This window comes from Callithrix jacchus, chromosome 6, assembly GCF_049354715.1.
Source record: "Callithrix jacchus isolate 240 chromosome 6, calJac240_pri, whole genome shotgun sequence".
NCBI classification, from domain to species: domain Eukaryota; kingdom Metazoa; phylum Chordata; class Mammalia; order Primates; family Cebidae; genus Callithrix; species Callithrix jacchus.
In genome coordinates this window covers 150,560,176-150,578,713 of record NC_133507.1, presented here as the reverse complement: position 1 = coordinate 150,578,713, position 18,538 = coordinate 150,560,176, and the positions used below count along the sequence as shown (strand labels likewise).

At 39.7% G+C, this 18,538-nt stretch overlaps 1 protein-coding gene across 6 annotated transcripts in view; it reads left to right on the top strand.

Annotated features, from left to right (window-relative positions):
- The window catches only part of PID1 (phosphotyrosine interaction domain containing 1), a 246,446-nt gene that overhangs the window by 212,644 nt on the left and 15,264 nt on the right, over nt 1–18,538 (top strand). The window lies entirely within an intron of this gene.

Genomic DNA, 18,538 nt, shown 5'->3' with positions numbered 1-18,538 from the left:
TTATATTTTAAAAATTTATATTGACACTGAAGAAACACATTAGTGTTCTTCCCCTAACAGGAAATTCCACATTTGTCTCCTTTTTGAAGTATTATCGCACTTTTCTTTGGGCTACATCACTTTCCACGGACTTCTGAAGCTCTCTAAGTTTTTAAGATGTGGTTTTGGAGCTTTTCTTCTTTGTAAGCACATTTCATGGTTGACAAATATATCTCAAGGACATGATACAATCAGTGGTAGGGAAAGGAAATATTCTGTCTTTGCCCTCACATTTTTTTCAAATTATTACTCTCAATTTAATTAATGCAATGAATGTGATCAAGGGCACGTTTATTGACTTAGCCTTCTCATCAAGTTTCTTTGGAAGTGCGGTGGCACCGAGGTGATAAAAATGAGATGCTGCCCAAAAGCTGTAGTTTAAAATACATGCTCAAGAGAACTGCTGAGAGAGTTACAGAAAGTATGATGCATGCCAGCAAGGGACAGCTGTCATATGGGCATCTTCACGACATAACCAGTTTACCCTTTTGAACCTTCATGTAGCCAAAAGAGACCCCTACGTCTCCACACTAGCACTTATCTGAGACACCTCAGATCAGCATCTGTGCTGCAGTGTACCTTCTCTGCTATAAAACAAATAGCTAGGACGAGACACAACAAAGAAACAGAGGAATGCCATTGGAAAGCTGCTGCACCCATCTCTTTTTCAGAATGTGGTATTTTCCATTGAAGACATAGAACATACCGAAAACTGTCAGTAAAGATACTAGATGTGTTTTTTATTGATTTTCTAAGCAGACTCCCAGTAATAGTTTATTGCATATTCATCCTGGGTAGATGTAATATAGTGTAAGATTGAGAAGAAACTCTCTAGTATCCGTTTGTCCACGGAAAAGCAGCCCATTGCAAGCCGTGAAAATTGTATTTATTCTGGCTTCTCTTCGACCTACGGGACATACAGCCATTCACCATAGCACAATTGACCTTGTTAATTGTATACTGCCTTGGAGGAAGAAAGGCTTTGCATTACTAACTGCCTTTTTAATTCTTTTGTCAACATTTGTGTCAGCACAGTATCATTGTCCCATTTCTGACAAATACTGAATACTGATTTTAAGCCTCTTCTGCTCCCGTCTGGCTTTTAAGGAATGTGGAGGTAGAACACTGTGTCTATTCTCTTTGCAATCATAGTTTTCAGAAGAGAATTATCCTTAGGTATGTAATCTCAAATGCCTTCTCAAAATCCCCCTGTAAAGTTGAAACAAAAACCACCACACTGATAATTCTTAAAGCTAACCAATTCTACCAACTCAGAATCTGCAATATTATTTTAAGTAGGCTCTCCCACATTTGTGATATTTCTGATATACTATTTGGGTATTTTACTTGCTAAATTATAATTTTTTCATAATTTTAGTTATCAAAATGTCAAAAATTTTCTGTTTCAATTCTGTTTGCAGTGTGTATCTTTATTTTGATAAAGCAAAATGCAGAAGCTTGTTTGCAGTTGTAGAAAGAAGGAGCACTAGACAAATAAGGAAGAAAAATTAGTAGGGTTTTTTTTGAGATGGAGTCTGACTCCGTCACCCAGGTTGGAGTGCAGTGGTGCAATCTCGGCTCACTGCAACCTCCACCTCTTGGGTTCAAGCCACCTTCCCACGTCAGCCTCCTGAGTAGCTAGGACTATGGGCACCTGCCATCATACCCAGCTAATTTTTGTATTTTTGTAGAGACAGGGTTTTACTGTGTTGGCCAGGCAGGTTTTGAATTCCTGACCTCAGGTGATCTGTCCTACTAGGCCTCTCAAAGTGCTGGGATTACAGGCATGAGCCACCATGCCCAGCCAGTGTTTTTTTGTTTTTGTTATTTATTTATTTTTTATAATTTATTTATTTTACTTTAGGTGCATACTATACCTGGCATTTCTCTCCATGTTATCCCTCCCCACCCCCCACTGTCTCTCCCCTACCCCCCCCAACTGTCCCCTGTGTGTGATGCTCCTCTCCCTGAGTTCACGTGGTCTCGTTGTTCAATACTCACCTGTGAGTGAGAACATACGGTGCTTGGCTTTCTGTTATTTTAACTTTTATATCGTTCTGGTTTGCTATGGGTGTTTTGTTTGTTGCATCTTGTGTTGTAATAGTGGTATTCGACACATCTTGAGGTCAGCAAAAATAATACTTTCTGTAATGATAAAGTGGCTTATATTACTTTCTTTTTGGAGTTTTTAACATCCTAGAAAAATGCTATGTCAGGTAACGCCAACAATCCTTTGTTGTAGTGGATACTTTGTGTCTTCTAGCTACATAAGGACCAGGTGATCCTGCCTCTCTTTTCTTCACCTCAGGGCATGAAAAATCAAGAAATAGGAATCTCTAATATTAGAGGATGAACCACCAGGGACACTGAGGTAGAATTATTTTAATCATACTGGCAAGGCACTTTATTACCCTGGAAATTGATTTCAGCAAGAAACGTGTGAATACCTTTTGATTATCATATTGCTTGGTGGATGCGTTGGGAAGCGGGGTGGTGGTGGGGGAAGCCAAATTAGATGAAAAGGCTGTAGTCAAAGAAAAATGTATTTTTTAATTTTTGTTTATTTATATTCTGGGTTGTAGTCAAAGAGAAATATATTTTTTTATTTTTTGAAAGAGATTTATTTATACTACATTATGCTGAGGCCTTATTGATTTGCTACATTTAGCATGTCAGAGTTTAGGTTGCTAAAGACAGATCAGTTAATCATGCAAATTACTCCTTCTTACAAGAGGGATGCGTTCAGAGATCGAAGACAAGTCAGTAGTGTACCTAACAGAAGCAGCATGTATCAGTTATCTAAGACCACAATATTGCTGTGTAACAAGTCACCTCAAAACTCAGTGGCTTGCTGTGTGGCAATCTTGTGGCTATAAATGGCAAGGGTTTGGCCATTAATTGGGCCATGAGTCATTAGTCATCTAATCTTCCAGAGGTTGGGACTTTACTCTGTGGCTTTTATGCTCCTTAATATTCTTATCTTTTGGCCAATCTGGATCCAGGAGCTACAAAAAAGATTCTTTAGACCAGCCACTGAAATTTCATTTGGAAATGGGGAGCAGTACCCATGAATAGATAGACTCTACCACTCAGAATAACCACATGATATATAGTACACAAATGACTTGCCTTTTCTGGTTAATCAAGGGTTAATTGAATGTGTGGTTTCTCTGGATTTGAATCCAGCTCTTAACAACCAGCTGTGTCTGCTTGGGCAGGCAATTCACTTAACTTGCTCCTATGTGAAATGGGAACTTTGATTTACAAGATTAGAATTGAGTATAATTCCCTATGTAGACAAGTTTTGGAAACTTTTAAAGCTCTACAAACGAGTTATTGTATTGAAATCAGGCTGTGTGCCTAAGAATGTTCAAGTCCAGCCTCTATGGTGACATGCTTGGCTTTATCCTGCTTTACTCAGCAAAATTAGTAGATATATTTTTAAGTTTGTTTGTTTAAATATGAGTACGATGTTATCTTCAATTTACCACATGCTGTATTCTGTGTGTCAAACCGAAAACATGTTATATGTACAGATAACTTAAAAGATACAACTATCTGGTTTTCTTCTATTTGGCTTTTACGGTCAGGAAAAGTCATAGTTACGGTCAGAATCAATTTCCAGTGATCCACCTATAGATTAATCAATGGGCATATACCCAAGGCAACTCCATTTTTATCTTTTTCCTGACAATATTTTCTCCTCTGCTTATTTTTCAGCTTTCTCCTCCAAATTGTGGCTTGGTGGGACAATAGAAAAAGCCTTTTAAACATGTTAAATTACCCTTGGTTTTTCTCACTCTACCTTCCTCAGGGAAAGTTTAAGGAGAGAAGTCACAAGTAGAAAGGCTGGTATTTGAAATACATTGTAGGAAGTCAGCGGCCCATGAGGAGAAGGAGAGGTTGCAAAAGGAGGCCATGTTAACGGAGCCTGAGTTGCTTCAAATCTCTTCTTGCATCAGGCAGCTATGCATGGTTTAACCAGATATAGAAGGTCTGTAAACTCTTGAGAGCATGAGCACCAATGATGAATGGTAGGTGTTAAGAGACCACAGTGGAGTTCACAGTACCTAGTTAGTCACCATGCCTTAGTCTATCATTGTCTTTGAAGAATCTGGTGTTCTCCCTCCTCTTCATTTGCACTGATACTGACCTCTGTTGAGGTACTCATGTTTGCATCACAATTTGACTTTATCTTCTAGTCTGTGTTAAAAGACAGCAACTTTCAGAAAAAGACAAAATCTTGACTCTTATACAGATATGAGATGAACGTGAGTCAGTCATTTTTTCTGATAATAATCACCAATCCATGAGGGAGCCATGCAGATGCTATAACCAGTTCTGCAGGAAAATCTGAAGCGCAGATTTATTGATAGGGCAGGAATATTGAAATGAATGTAGAGCAAAATTCTCCCCCACTCCCAAGGCAGAGGAAGGGGCAGAGGCAGTCTCAAACTGCTCTGAATGGGACAGAATATTCATGCATACACACACACACACACACACACACACACACACACGAATTCTTTTGCATTACCATCATTTACCTACAGCTTATGAAATTGCAGCAGTTGTAAAATACTCCCATGTAACCACAATCAGATAGCCTGGAGGGGTTCTCTGTGGTCTAGACAATGCACCATATTATATCAAAACACAACATAACACTTTTCCCTATGGCTGGCCGGTCACATCGCCGTTGACTTTGACCACCACCACCAAAATAAACTTGTGTAAACAGTTTTCAACATTTGACGCATTCCCACCAAATGTTTTTTGGCTTTCCATCATAGATTCTATCTCGTGTGAAGTCTTCCCAGTCATCTGGTCCCTTGAGAACCTCTTTCATTTTCAGCATCACATGCCACTTCTCAAAACACAAGCCCTACTCCAGTCAGATGAGCTTCTCCACTCCACATTTGCACATGATTCTTCCTTCAGCCAAGCTTTACCCAGGTCTCTCCTTTGATAAAAAGGTTATGGTGCCTTATTAAGCCTGATCTTTTCTGATCCTCTGTTGGGTATATCAGTTGTACTGAGCAAACCGTCCCTTCATTACTTGTATTATTAGGGTTCACTTTGTGTTTGCTGATTTCAGTTTGATTGCAAGCTCTTTTCTTGTAATATCGCGTCCTGCCTAATAGCATTATGAGAATATAAAGACCACCTGTTATATACTTCCTGCTCTGGAAGGATCCAAACTTTGGTTACCATCCACTGGTGTGATTAGAGCAAGAATTGAATAAATGAGGAGAGACGGAAAATTTTCATTTCTTAAAGTTGTTCTAAGATTCAAAGCCCTTTCCTGAATCTTAATTCTAAAACCTGCTCCCAGGAGATCCCAAAACGTTGTCATGAGTTTGTCTTGACTGATGTTTGGGCTCTCCCTGATTGCTGGGTTTAATTTTAGAAAGAATATCCCTAAGGGGAGCAGACAATCACTTGGTATTTTATTATTAAGCCCCTTCAGAGCAACTGTTCAAGTAACAACTATAAACCACAAAATTACATTTTATGTTGTGTCCAAAAACAATAGACCAGTTTGGAAAGCAAAATGTTAACTTCTCTCAGTACAAAGTGAAATGGGTTGGGAACTCCAGCAGGATAGGAGAGGGTAGCTGAGGCTGTTCCCTGGGCTTGCTGGGGGAGATCGTCCTTTAAGCCCCATGCAGTCCCTGGGGTTGGCAGGTGCCACAAGTTCTAGTCTGGATTACAGCAAAGGAGAGAACATGATTTTTCTCTTCCTTCATGAAGGCAGAAATCTGTGTCTGTTTTATTTGCTTCCGTCTCCACATGCCTGTAACACTTCTGGCCTATTTTAAGTGCTCAGTAAATGTTTGCTTTTGAATAAACAAATGCTTGTTTTTCATTCTCTAATCAGTGTAACATATTTATAGTTTCTGAGTTTATAGTTTTTGAAAATCCAGTTTTGGTGGAATTAAAATAAAACTGTTTTCTCTAATCGAGAAATTCAAACAAGAAACCCAGTTATATGAGAACTGTCCACTCACGAGAACAAGAATTGAAGCCAAAACATGACACGTGTATGACATGTTTGTATACATTTATATGCCTCACATTTATTTTGATTGATAAAAATCTGCCTTCTACCTATAAGTGGTTATGTTTATAAGTGTTCTATTAGGTTCTTGTGGCACGGGCTTTTGTTGCTGTAAATTATAGTTGACTAAAATCTCACACAATTATTTGCTTATTAAATGCAGCTTTCATAATGATGATACATGGCACATAAAATAAAAGTTTTTTGAGACAAAGCTTTGTGTTAGTATTGGAGCCTTTTATTTTTAAAAATCCTACTTAGAAACTTTCAAATGGCTCGAAGTAAATATCTGCTGTATTAATTATTCTTGGCCCACTATCAGTATCCACATTGAGCTGGCTCCTGAAATGGTTATTGAATATCGTTTTTCCTCATGTCAACTATAAGCCAGGTGGCCTCCAGGTAGTTTTCAGGCCATTTTTTTCCCCTTCTGCTTGAAATGAACATTTCCCAAAGGTCAAATTGGACAATATATTTCCAAGTAAATTTATTTCATATATGAGGGCTTCTGGAGGAGAAAGTAAACCAGCACATAAATCTGTCTTAAAGGCAGTAAGTACTTTATTGATCCCTGTTTGTTGAAAAAAAAACTCTCTAAGCCAAGTCCCATCTAAAATAAGTTAGGTAGAAAGATCCTGGGTAGCAGTAGAAATGATCAATCAGCTCTTTAGCGCAGTGAAAACTTACCATGAAATCGTATTGCTAAAAATCTTAGTTAAAATTAAACTATCTTTAAAACAGAATATTTAATTGGAGAATGTCCCCCTACATCCAGTGTTAGAAAGAAGTCTGAAACTCATCTGGGGCAAACATTCATAGTATATTTTATTCTCTGGGATTCCTTTTTTCCAGGGGCCTCAAGAAGATGATTTTTAGTTTGTATATTCCTCTGGGCAGTTGTAACCTTTGGGTCCACATATATAAATTATAACTTATGTATAAATTTATAATGTCTTTACATTTATAATGCCTTCGTATGTAAGCTGTGTGTATTCCTGTCATGGAATATTTTGGCACTATAATGTTGCTAAACCACTTTGACAAAATTTGGAAATAGAGAAGTGGAGGACGTGGACTATCCAGTGTCCCTTGGATGGGATCAGCAATGAAAGCCTGAGCCAGGACATTCTGGGAGTCTGTCAGCCCTACAGCCCACACATTTCCCTGTCCTTCAGTCGAGCTGGGACCAAAGAACACTCCAGACCAGAATACTAGGCAGCTGGGACTTTTTTTATTTTTTATTTTTTGAGACGAAGTTTCGCTCTTGTTGCCCAGGCTGGAGTGCAATGGTGTGATCTCGGCTCACTGCAAACTCCGCCTCCCGGGTTGAAGCGATTCTCCTGCCTCAGCCATCCGAGTAGCTGGGATTACAGGCATGCGCCACCACTCTGGCTAATTTTGCATTTTTAGTAGAGACGGGGTTTCTGCATGTTGCTCAGGCTGGTCTCAAACTCTCGACCTCAGGTGATCCACCCGCCCCAGCAAAGTGTTGAGATTACAGGTGTGAGCCACTGCATCTGGCCACCTGGGACCTTTCTAAAGGGAGATATTTAGTCTCGGTCTGCCTTTAGACAAGATGTGAAGAATTTAGGCCAATGCTGTAGGAAGAATGTGTTACCTATCATAAGGCAGGGAGAAAGAGAATTGGGAGCTGAAGAAGAATCCAAGTTGGGCTGGCAAGTTGGGGCACGACAGTTTGTAGACTTTACAATGAGGCAGACATGGTGCTGACTTTTTATGCATATTACCTCATTAAGTTCGTTCCCTGCGACAAACTTATACCATAGCTATTGCTATTTTGTTATATAACGATAATGGACTGTTAGCTTTAAAAAGTCCATGATTCGGGCCCGGTGTGGTGACTCATACCACTAATCCTAGCACTTTGGGAGGCTGAGGCAAGCAGATCACTTGGGCTCTGGAGTTTGAGACCACCCTGGGCAACATGGCAAAATCCTGTCTCTCCTAAAAATATAAAAATTAGCCAGGGGTAGTGACACATGCCTTTAATACCAGCTACTTAGGAGGCTAAGGCAGAAAAATCACTTGTACTACGGACATGGAGGCTGCACTTCACTACAGGCTGGGCAACAGAGTAAGACCCTGTCTCAAAAAATAAAAATAAAAAGCCCATAATTCATGTAATAATAGCCATCAAATATATTAGGGTCCAAAAGCTTTTTTATTTTTTAGACATTTGTCTGTTTTAGTGGATTAGATTTTTCTATTTGTTTACCTTTGTGTCCCTTTCCTTCTAATAAAATTCTCGGGAGAATTTCTGTTTATTTTCTCCATGGAGTAGGAAAGAGGAAAGGTACAGGGCTTCACCCCTGAAATAGTCATGGAGTGAGACTAGAATTCTTACAGAGCCCAGGAATTATAGTGATTTGATCAAGAGTACCCATAGGGAATCCTAAAAGAAACTCAGAATTCAAACTAGATTCAAATTACCTTTTCAACTGGCCTTCCTACTGTCAAGCTTTTCTTTCATTGTATGCATTGCTGGCCTATTATGGATAGTAAATAGCTATTTTCATCATAGAAAATATTAGCAGATGCATAAAGGGCATATCATTTGAAGAGCAATGATTGGCTTTCAAGCATATGATTTTGTTATTATTGTTTTTGTTTGGTATATGACATTATGCCACTGTCAAGACAGTAGGGTGGTATCCTGGTTAATTCACTAGAGGGCCTGCATGACTTCCATCTGAGCTACACCCAGAGCTTGAAATGGGGCGCTCAGTGACCAGATGACTGATGGCTGGGCGGGTAGGTATCCGTTGGAGTTCTGTGCAAGCCTATTACATGTACACACCACTTTACACACTATACTAGGTAGAGTGGCCACACCTTCACAGAACTTTTCCCAGTCTGCCATTATTTGGCAGCTACCATGCTGTGAACTGAAGTATACTAATTATGTAAATATTTGGAAAGAAAGGCTTTTCAGAAAAGGAATATTGTTAAGGACCCATTACTCAACACAGCATAATCTAAAACACTCTCCAGACGTGTAGAGTCTGTCTCACCTCAGAACACAGGGTTTGCTGCTGCAGTAGTCCTGAGCCTTGATTTAGGATGGACATAGCAGTAGAGCTCTGCTGGAGAGGCTATACATTTTGACAGCCAAGGCAATCTCCGTGGTTTTCATCAGTCGTGGCCCTCATTTTGCACTGTGGTATGTGAGAGAGATGCGGAACTAATGGCCACATGCTCTAATGGGGCATTGTACAGATATGGCTGCAGGGCCTTTTGTACTGTTGGCTAAGATTTTAGTCTCTTGTCTCGCCCCAGGGATTGTGCTTCTGTTGAGATTCACAGAAAGACAACCTCAAGAATTGGAAGCTGTCATTTAGGAAAAGTTCTATAGACAAATGACTTATTATTTGGACATTTTTAATATATTTCCTCTGCTCTAATTAATGTTTATAGAATTTTGACCACCTGAAGTTAATTATACGTAAGTGTCTACATGTAGATATAAATGTATGTGTATGTGTGTGTATATATATATATAAATACTTACATGCATGTGTGTATAGATGTCTTGGTGTGTAAACTCAATTGGTATAAGAGAATTGGGTGCTTCTGGGAGAAGGCAGCTCAATATCATGACACTGTAATGCAGCACAATTTTTCCAGAGTTGTGTGTGTTCTGTGTAGATGACTTTTTCTGATTTCGCCCCTCTGATTGAATTTCCAAACAGTGTGAATACAGTGAAAAAGTTTTTTATGGTTTTCTGAGTGCAAAGAAGTTAACCTCTGCATTTCTAAGCTGATAAACCTAGGAAAGAAATGAGAACATGTCTCTTACCTCATCTTATACTGTAGTAAGCTCTTGGTTGTCAGTTATCTGAGCTAGTACTAATAAATTACTAGGTGACATGTAAATTGATAAAATGTATTTGCATGCTTGTATTTGCTCTTGGTGTGTTTCTGATGTTCTAGAATCGACTTGCATTTCAAATAAATTCAGCTACAGACCAGGATTGTCATTACCACCCTGTATTGTACATTTTTATTCTTCTGGACATTCTAGTTAAAGGATTGTGGTATAAAACAAAGTGAACTATAAATATTAGAAAGAAGATAACCCTCTGCGGAAACAGAGAAGTCAGAGAAATTGAACAGGTCATTGACCAAAGAAGAAATGCAGATTGCCAACAAACATATGAAAAAAATATATTCTTACTAGCAATAAAAAAATAACAGGATAGCGTTTTTCATCTGTCAAATTAGCGAAGATGGTAAAAGGATGATCATCATTATTGAAAAACATCTGGCATGTTGAGGGAGTCTCCTATGTAGCTATTGGAAAGCAAGATGGGGACAATATTTCTGAAAGAGAATTTGGTATCTACATAAAAATCTTGAAGATGCCCATAGTCATTGTGACCACAGCTCCACTTCTAGGAATTGACTATCGACAGTGTCTCCTTTCTTTGTTTTTGCATTGCTAATCACTTTGAGAATTTAATGAAAGTGATGAATCTTCTCTGAGAAAAATGCAAATGTACAATCAAGTTTGCATTTAATTTCTCAGGTCTTGTGGTGATTGCCAAACCCCAGCAAAATCACAGCACCCTCTATTGCAATATTGATTTTGCATAACACCCAAAATACTGTTTCTTTAAAATTGGAAGGAATCCATAAAGTCTGGGAAACTTTATTTTTAATACATTTTATATATTAAATTATAAAAACAAGGCACAAAGTAACATTTTTCAGTTAGAAAAATTAAACAGCTAAGCACAAATTCTCGTTGTAACATACATTACTAGCCACTGCTGTCTGCACTTTCTTTTGACTTCCACCCCACCAGAGCTGCAGCCTGTGTGGAGCTGATGGAATTTCTATCCCTTCCTGCTGTGGTTAGTGCCCCTGAAAGAAGCTTTAAGAACCAAATTTTGGTCTGTTCCTTCACTCTAGCCAGCACCTTCCACTTGCAAATGTTGCTTTTTCTCTCGTCTGCGAAGGAGAGGGCTTTGTAAAAGCATAAATGCCAACCCAGGAGGGAATTCAACTCCCCTTTGCAATAGAGAGACCCTCCAAGCTGGGTGTGGTGGCTCATGCCTGTAATCCCAGCACTTTGGGAGGCGGGTAGATCACCTGAGGTCAGGAGTTCGAGACCAGCCTGGCCAACATGGTGAAATGTCGGCTCTACTTAAAAAAAAACAAAAAAAAAAACAAAAAAAATAAAAGTTAACTGGGCATAGTGGCAGGTGCCTGTAATCCCAGCTACTCAGGAGGTTGAGGCAGGAGAATTGCTGCTTGAACCCGGGACGCAGAGGTTGCAGTGAGCAGAGATTGCACCACTACATTCCATCCTGGGCAACAGAGTGAGAAACCATCTCAAGAGAGACGATCCAGAGGATTCCCTCCTCCTGAACCAAATGCAGCCTTTGTTACTGTTTTTAGGGAGTGGGGGCTACAGTGCAGACTGGCAAGACATTGTGGATGGGAAACTATGGGGTGACCAAGCTTGGCAGATATAAAGAAGGCTGAGGCAGTGTGTTCCCAGGTTAGGGGAATATCTGTGACTTAAACCAATTCAGAGGGTTTTTAGAATGAGGGGGAAATCACTAGATGCTAAGTATGCTGTTGTAACTTATTTCTTCACGCCAAGAAACTGTCTTAGATTTAGAAAATAGCTCCTGGTATGACGAGTAGAATGTATCAAGAAGTCATCTGCCATTCTAAGGCTCACCCTGAAAAGCAAAATCTGTTAAAGTAACAATATATTTGGTTTCTTCATGTCAGTGGTCTTATTATGCAGACCCTCCTGCTTTCCTTCTTTTGTGATTGCACCATCTTTGGGTGAGATCTTACACCAAGATGTAGAGCAGTGTCTCAAAGCCAAGCCATTCAAAAACCTATGTTCGGGTCTTGGGCTAAAAGGGAGAGTGTCTGAATTCAGATCTCCTTTTGTTTCTCAGAGCTGATGTGAGAGTCAGTTAAGAGCGTTGATTCTGAACTGCCTGTGTATCCTTGGACAAATGACTTAACCTTTCTTTGCCTCATTTCCTAAATTGGTATATAATTTGGATACAACAGCCCTTATTTTACAAGGCTACTGTGAGAATTTAATGAGTTCATACATTTAGGCACATAAAACGTGCCTAACAGCACTCAATAAATGCCAAATATTATTATTAACTTTATATTTTAGATGAGATTCATAAAATAAATAGAAGTCCTATAAATTCATTGTAATATAATTACCTGGTGACATAAAACTGTCTTTAATTTTATTTTGTTTTTATTCCTTTGTTTTCTGATTAGATCATTACTTAGTATGCATTGGCTTCCAGTGGATTATGTTTTGTTTTGTTTTGATCTTACTGTGGGAGCATTAGACCATCTATACCTGGCTGAACTGGGCTTTCTGTTCTGACATTTGTCCTGGGTGTAAATTCCTTTTGCTAGAAGAGTGAAGGCCAGATGGAAGGATAAACTCAAGGGAACCTGGGCACAAGCCCTTTCCAAGGTTGATTCTAACTCTCCATGGTTCTGGAAGGCCAAGGGTTGAGAGCATTGTCTGTATCTTTGCCATAAACATTGATGTTACCCCCAAAGATGTGGTGCTGCCCTAAAATGCATGAGCAGCCGTGGGCAGGACTGGGGAAGAAGAACATGGTAGTGTCCAATGGTGGTGACCACAGACTTTGTGGAGCCATACAGCACATTTCCTTGGAGACACCCTCAATTAACTGGTTATTCTTTTATTGGGAGCTATTTTGCAGCTATTAAGGTGGTAGGAGATCTTGCCACATTATTTGGATGTATATAAACTAAAAGTGTACAATTATAACCACAGGCTGGGGATTTTGGGAGATTTAAAGTTTCATGTGCCGTCAAGAGTGAGTGGACCATTGGACTGTAGAACAAAGAGTTTAAATTGGTGGGATTCCCTGTGCATTTTGAAAGCAAGATGGTACCATCAAATTGTAATTTTTGTCTAAACCAAAATCTAATAGAGAGATCAATTGTTTTTGGAGTGACTTTTTGGGTCCCTCTTTGAATCTAGGCTTCTAGTCCAAAGAATAAAAACCTCACCTATCTGGTTTTGGAAGCTGATTGTAGGTAGGGGTGAATTTAATTCATTTAGGAACAGTTTTTCATTATTTAGGGCTTCGATTATATTTTCATCTTTTTACTTTTTCTGAGGGAAATTAAGATAAATAACAAAAGAGCTTTAGATTTTCCTCCACAAAATCTAGCCAAGTTTATTAATTTTTCCTCTATATACCTCTACAAAAAGAAAAGCTGTTTGAGGCATTTTTTTTTTTTTACACCATAAAGCACATTTTTTAGCCCCTCCCACCCCAAACACACACATTCCTAATTTAGGGATGCTAAAGTTTCAGCATTTACTAAAACAACAACAACAAAACCTTGGAGGGCAAGATGTTTAGGAAGTTAGTCATGTGTGTATGTCTGGGTATTATTTATAGGACTAAGCTTTGGTGAGAAAATGTAGCATTCCTTCATCTTATTTATTTTTTTTTAACAGAATCTCCTAGTTAAAGATGAGGAAATATTGCCTTATTGCAGCATGGTTCCCGGCAGAGTCAGTGAGTCTGTGGATGGGATACGTGAGATGTTGTAAAGCCATTTTTTTCCTTTAGTCCCTGATTGAATTGCTACCAGCCAGGGGCAGAATGATGGTGGTCAGAGATGGGCTGTGTCAAGTTTGATTTGGGCCATGGCACTTGAGGCAGGCAGCGGAGGGCTTCCTGTCACAGTGTGAGACTCAGCAATCGCAGCCTCTTCTGTGAATGCTAAATCAAAGCATGTTAAGTGACCATGCAAGGGCTTGCTGCTCTTGACATGCGACCACGACAGTGACTGACAGAGAGGGCTGTGGGAGTGGCTGAGGAGAGCACACTCCATGACAGTGTGCTGGACAGGCAATGCGGGACTTGCTGGAGACATTTGCTGTTGATGGAAGTCTCCTGAAACTCATCATTGTGTTTACAAAAGGAAGGTTTCCTCAACTCACTCCCACCCCGAATTCTGTTTTGTTGGATAGCCCATGCAAGGCACTGCTCACTGTTACCTTCTGAGCACTTTCTCAAGTTTTGTGCAAAGCACTTCCCAAATAAAATATGACATCACTGCCACCTGTGAGAGGAGAGAACTGACAGTCCAGAAACCTCGAATGAAGGAACAGAACTGTGGAAACAAGTCAAGCCACCACCAACTCCTGTGTGTTTGAACCAATCATTAAGGAACGTTAACTTAGGAGAGAGCATATATATCAGGTTGGCTACATTTTAGGTTACACAGGCATCTTTATTATGTTTATAAAAGATATTCATTTTATTAATTGAAATTACTATTAATCAACTATTATCATTTATTCACCATTTCAAATAGACCAACATCCAAAAGAAAAATAAACTCTTCACATAAACCTAGCGTGAATTGCCGGGTGCAGTGGCTCATGACCTCTAATCCCAACACTTTGGGAGGCCGAGATGGGTGGATCACCTGAGATCAGGAGCTCAAGACTAGCCTGGCCAACATGATGAAACCCCGTCTCTACTAAAAATACAAAAACTAGCCAGGCACAGTGGTGGGCACCTGTAATTCCAGCTACTCAGGAGGCTGAGGCAGGAGAATTGCTTGAACTCGGGAGGCGGAGGTTGCAGTGAACCACGATCCTGCCACTGAACTCCAGCCCAGAGCAAGATTTCATCTCAAAATAAAAAAAAAAAAACCCTGAATTTTAAGAGATGTAAAAATTGTAATACCAAATATGTTTTTATGCCACTGAAATGTTGGACATTAAGAAGAATTAATTTATTTTTCATTCCGCTAGTCTTTACACGCAGTGTGTGGTATGCTGTTACTATGACTCACATCTCTACATTCTAATAGTTTACACGTTCACATGGGCTGCTACTGTGAATTCCTAGACAGTCGTGCACAAGGCAAAGTGGAGGGGCTTGGCAAGAAGCACAAAGGAGTCCTGAGTCCAAGGGGCAGAGTGAGGCTGTGATGGCCTCTTCCTCAGGAAACAATCAACACAAAGACTTACCTTCATTATTATTCCTCATACGACTTGGTGTTCAAGGGAAATCAAGCTTGACTTTCCAACTTAGATTCAATATCAAATCATGAGTGTAGTTTGAGAGCTGGCAATAAAGGAAGGACGTTTGGAATTATCTCTAAGATAGGAAGGAGATGGACATTCAGGGCCGTCGTTGAACTAGGATAGTGAGGTAGAGCATTTGTGGGGGAAGCAGGGAAGAGGGCCCAGGTGGTAGGGGAGCGCAGGTCCTGCCTTCTTCTTGGTGGGATGGGCAGGGAGGAGCAGCAGCCCTGTCAGTGATCCGACTCTGTATTTCTGCAGGATATATATTGCTTTTTAAGTCCTGGTAGATCTCACATAAGCATCTCAGCATCCTCATGAGTCAGGTGATGGGGGAAAGCAGGAACAACCAGGTACGCTCCAGCCCAACAGAAGGATGTTGGGAAAAGCACAGTCAGAAAAGTCTACATGGCAAACAGCCACATGGAAAATCCACTGAGTTTGCAGGGACATTAATCATAAAGAGATATTTCCTAAAACAATAAAAATAAAGTTCTTTTTAAAAAGAGATCTGCTTTCCTGGTTTAAATCTCTGAGTCACGAGTCACGGTTTCTGTATCTTTGGTTTACTTATACAAGATCCTGAAATATGGAAGGGGCCCAGAGAGTCAGATAATCATCTTTTAAAGGACTTCAAAGGATATGAGCTTGATGTGGTCCTTGCTCTTCCTTGGCTGGCCACAGAGCCATTCCTTCTGAGTGGTTCACAGGTCTGCCCCTGCATTGCCAGGCTGCATTTTCTGCTTACCTGAGCCTAGGGTTTCCACAGCTGGCCAGGCCTGGCTCTTTCCTTTGGAGTGAATCAGAAGGAAGCAATTCTGAGTCTGTCTACTAGACAGTGATTGCCTGCTTTGCCCTGCTAGTAATGTGCTACTGTGTCCTAAAATAAGAAAATAAGACTGCTCTCTGGAGCGCTGAGCAGGTGTTTCTTGAAAAATAATGAAAGAATTCCTTGCTTTTTCTTAATCCATCATGGTTTGAAACCTTTGTGCCAGTGCAAGTACACGCTCACTAAAAATGAATGTGCTTGCTGAAGTCATCGTTCATCTCAAAATATCCTGAGTCGGCTCCGTTCCTTATTCTTGTTTTCCAAACATTTAAGAAGAGAAAAGCTTTTTTCTCTTTCCTTAAATGACTTTAGTCACCCTTCAAAATTACAATCCATAAGCCTTCATATTATCAGTACTTTCTTCTGTATTTCTAAATATTTGTTTCATTCTCCTTTCTTAAAAAGAAATTTCTTGGCCGGGCCTGGTAGCTCACATCTGTAATCCTAGCACATTGGGAGGCTGAGACAGGTGGATCACCTGAGGTCAGGAGTTTGACACCAGCCTGTCCAACGTGGCAAAAGTTCGTCCCTAGTAAAAATACAAAAATGAGCCGAGCGTGGTGGTGCGTGCCCATAGTCACAGCTACTCTGGAGGCTGAGGAAGGAGAATGGCTTGAACCTGGGAGTTGGAGGTTGCAGTGAGCTGATATCATGCCACTGCACTCCAGCCTGGTTGACATAGCAAGACTGCATTTCAAAAAAAAAGAAAAAATTATCTCTCTTCTCCTGTCTCTCTTCTCTTTCTTTCTTCTCTTTCTCTTTTCTTTCCTCTCTTTCTCTCTCTCTCTCTCTCTCTCTCTCTCTCTCTCTCTCTCTCTCTCTCTCTCTCTCTCTCTCTCTCTCCCCTCTCCCTTTCTCTTTCTCTCAAAAGAAAAAAAAAACACTATGGCACATGTATACCTGTGTAAAAACCTGCATGTTCTGCACATGAACCCCAGAACTTAAAGTATAATAATAATAAATTTAAAAAATAGGAAACTCCTGTAGGATTTTTCCTGAATGTGATAATTCTGCTACGGCAATAAATAGTCAAATGTATCAAATTGTCACAGTATTTCCTTGGATCAGCTCATTACTTAATAGCAGAAAATCTGTGGTTCCAAGGTTATGCTAAGAATACGACAAGGTAATGGGACTAGTCATTGAAAATTACCTTCACATCAAGCACTGGGTTCTATTTTGTAAAGAGAAGGTAGAATATGACATTGAAAGCTTTCGAGTGGTCACAGATTTTATCATCAAAGGTGTTATTTTTAATGTGATGTATTTCCACTTAAATCCCTGGATACACTCTCCCCCCTACACCCCCACACACATGTGCTCCAGGATAGAGTATAATTTGTTACATATCACTAAATTTGATTGATTCAGTCGGCATGAGAGGGTGGATTTTGATCACAGACAGGTCTTTGTTAGACTGTATATTAAATTTACTCTTCCAGATGTGAACACTGCTTAGTCAACTATATATGTGCTCATGAAAATCTTTTTTTCCCTTCAATTAGCATTGAGCCAAGCATATGTCTTCATTGATCTTCTTTTTAACTTTTTATTATGAAATAATTTTAACATAAAAATGTTGAAAAGTTGTTATAAAATATTTCAGGCCAGATGTGGTGGCTCATGCCTGTAATCCCAGCACTTTGGAAGGCCAAGGCGGGCAGATCACGAGGTCAGGAGCTTGACACTAGCCTGGTCGTCATGGTGAAAACCTATCTCTACTGAAAATACAAAAATTAGCTGGGCATGGTGGTGTGTGCCTGTAATCCCAGCTACTCAGGAGGCTGAAGTAGGAGAATTGACTGAACCCAGGAGGCGGAGGCTGCAGTGAGCTGAGATCGCACCATTGCACTCCAGCCTGGGGCAGAATGAGACTCCATCTCAAAAAAGTAAAATAAAATCAATATACATAAGTTCCTTTTTCCTGTATTCCCCCAACATTCATTTATTTTATTATTTCTATTCTACATGTATGTGCATATTTCTATCTTTCTCTCTTACAGACACATAATTATTATCTTTTGAACTGTTGGATAGCAAACTGCAGACATGGTGTCTCCATACTTCAGCATGTGGTTCCTAGAAACTAGGAGGTGCCCTTATTCACTGTACATTTATCAAAAGCAGAAAATCGACATTTGTACAATGCTATTATATCATCTAGAGACCTTACTTATATTTTGACAATTGTAAACTAATGTACTTTATATCAAAAGAAAAATGAATGAGTGACTGGGAACTGATCCAGGATAGTAAGATGGGTCTCATTAATGTCCTTCAATCTGGAGCAGATCTTTACTCTTTCTTAATCTTTCTGACCTTTGTACTTTTGAAGTTTAAGCAATGCCCTTGCATTTGGGTTCAACATTTCCGTCAGATTGTATTCAAGGGGTTGGCAGGGATATAATAGCAGTGATGTTGCACTCTTCACAGTGTATATGACTTTATCACTTGGTTGTGATAAGGTCTGTTAGGTTTCTCCACTGAAAATTTATTGCTCCATACATGC